Consider the following 2,539-nt stretch of genomic DNA (forward strand, 5'->3'; position numbering starts at 1 on the left):
GGAAACTACAGAGGGCGAAGAAACACCCTGGGATCGCACTGTTTATTTAAACCCACACGCAATAGCCTTCAGCAGGTCGCCATTCACAACACACGTGGCTAAGAACCAGACCAAACCAACCTGGAGGCCCTAAACCACAACAGCTCACACCAGCGCAGAACCTGCAGGACCATAATCAGGTGTTCATCCCGCAAGCTGAGCTGCAAGAAAGGACACCTCGTCAGCTCTCATTCTACTTCGCCAAGTCTGAACACTTAATGCAGAAGGTGCCCTGGGGTTCTGTCCTGTGAGGACCCTGCTTCCACCTGCCCCTCTCCTTCCAGGTCTACAGGATCTGGCTGACCCAAGACTGGTCACCTACCACCCCAAGGTGATCATAGTGGCGTCCTGACCATCTCCCTCCAGGCTTTAACTGTGGCTCTTTCCTCAGAGACCTGCTGGTCACAAAGCCACAACCAGCCCGAGACTGCCTGGCAAATCCCCTGCCACACATTCCCACCTCATTTTCCTTCCCCTCCTAGGCCGTGCATTTCCCCAACCCAGCACAAGCACTAGCTCCCCTACCTCCACGCACACTCTCACTTCCTGCCTTTGTTTCCTCAGTTAAGAATGGCCTTGACCTCCTCCCAGATCCCATTAAAAACGCTCCTGCCTACTGTCCCACATACTATGTCCACCTCGACAGACTCTGAGCCCCTCAACCCAGGGCCGCCTGCACACCAAGCATGTGCACCACTGCCAGGACCACTCTTTATACCCCCTCCAAGTGTTGTGACACGATGCCATGCTGAAAACGTCACCTCACAACCTGGGCTAACAACCAAACAGGCAGCCAGGGGAAGGAAGAAGCTGCTTCATGAAGGAGCAGGTGAAACTCCAGCCAAGAAAGAAAATACTAACAGTTCCACCAACAGTTACTGCCTATATTTGATATGCTAAAGGGAAAGAGGAAGTCCCTGGAACTGGAAGAGTCTCTGTCAATGAAGAGACAAGGTGCAGGAGACGCGAGAACACCTGTGTGCCTGAAGCCCTAGTGAGCGTCACCATTCCCCGCCCAAGTGGGCTAGGCTACCGCAGCCATCAGGCATACTTTACACCAAAGTTAAGAAATCTGTTCCCTCAGTCACACCAGCCACGCAGCAAATGCTTACTGGCCACATGTGCCTAGTGGCTGCTCCAGACACCCTAGACAATGTCCATCATTGTAGAAAGCCCTGTTGAACAGCACTGCTCTGGACCCAGTGATCGTTCGAAATTTAAGATTTACGCACACCTTCCTTTTGTTTGAAACACATAATAGTATCCCACTATTCTAAGGACAAAGACCAAAATCCTCACTGAGCCACAAGGCCCTGTGTGGTCTGGATCTTCTGCACCTTTTTGGCTTTGCTTGCTTTCTGGGTTAAGATGGTCTTCTTCCATTTCCTGCTCCAGTCACACTGGCTAGGCCACTGGCTTTGCACACACTATCCCCTTGCTTTCTGAGCAAAGTCCTACTTATGCAGAGTCCAGCTCAAGTCTCATCCTCAGAAATGCTTTCCAACCTCCATCAGGCTCCTTGGGATATACTGTGCTTTCCTTCAGAACATTCACCTTGGCTTAAATTAACCACCTCTTTTTTTTTCCACCTAGTATTGGGGAATGAACCCAGGGATGCTCTACCACTGAGCTACACCTGCAGCCTTTTTTATTCCGAGACAGGATCTTCCTAAATTGCCCAGGCTGGCCTTGAACTTCCAATCCTCCAGCCTCAACCTCCCAGTAACTGGGATTACAGGTGTGTGCCATGGTGCCCCAGGAACTACACCCTTCTAAGTGCGGTAACTTCATTTCCCCAAATGGCCTGTAGCTCCCTGAGAAAAGCCTTGACTGTTTTATCTTTGTATCCCCAACACTTCCCCGTGGTGCCTGGTCAACATATCAGTAAACTGTTCCAAGAAACAAATGACAACACAGCCCACGGTTTTGAAAACTACTTGCTCTCCCAAACAAACTACAGCTTCCTCCCCTGGGCTAGGACATCTCTGCAGTATCATACATGATCATCAAGCTGCTGCTAGAATGGTCACACCTGTTACTGCAAATTCAAACCCCAGGGAAGACTCCCCCTGGGAATTTACTCTAGGTCAGGGTGGGGCTGCCTGGTACCGGCTGCACAGGCCACGGGGCAGGTGCAACCACACAGGCGCCTTTCCCCAGACCAACCCCCTTCGGACACGCTACACGCACCTGATTCATCCAAGCGGAGGTCACTTTTTGAAAACGCTCAGTAGAGGAGGGAGGACTCTCTGCATGCCTTCGCCCCACCTCCTGGGGCTGGACGTTTCTCACTTTCTGCGGAAAGCCTGGGGAAGAGCAAAGCAAAGGTTTAGGAGGACAGTCGCGCGGACGCTCACACCCTCCAGCCCCCTCCGCCCCGCGCCCGCTTCCAGGGCGCCGTCCAGGCCCCAGCGGCTCGGGGGGGGGGGGGGGGGACGCGGCCCCTCGGTTCCGGTCCCGCGGGGAGCCGCGGGTGGTAGGGGCCCCGCTAGGAGGGCCT

General features: G+C 53.5%; 1 non-coding gene across 1 annotated transcript; it reads right to left on the minus strand.

Annotated features, from left to right (window-relative positions):
• Positions 1–2,018: 2,018 nt before the first annotated feature.
• On the minus strand, positions 2,019–2,204 carry LOC124992021 (small Cajal body-specific RNA 16). The gene has a single exon (XR_007110030.1). It is a non-coding gene; the product is annotated as a small Cajal body-specific RNA 16 (non-coding RNA).
• Positions 2,205–2,539: the final 335 nt, after the last annotated feature.

The sequence above is a fragment of the Sciurus carolinensis genome, chromosome 8 (assembly GCF_902686445.1).
Source record: "Sciurus carolinensis chromosome 8, mSciCar1.2, whole genome shotgun sequence".
Lineage (NCBI taxonomy): Eukaryota > Metazoa > Chordata > Mammalia > Rodentia > Sciuridae > Sciurus > Sciurus carolinensis.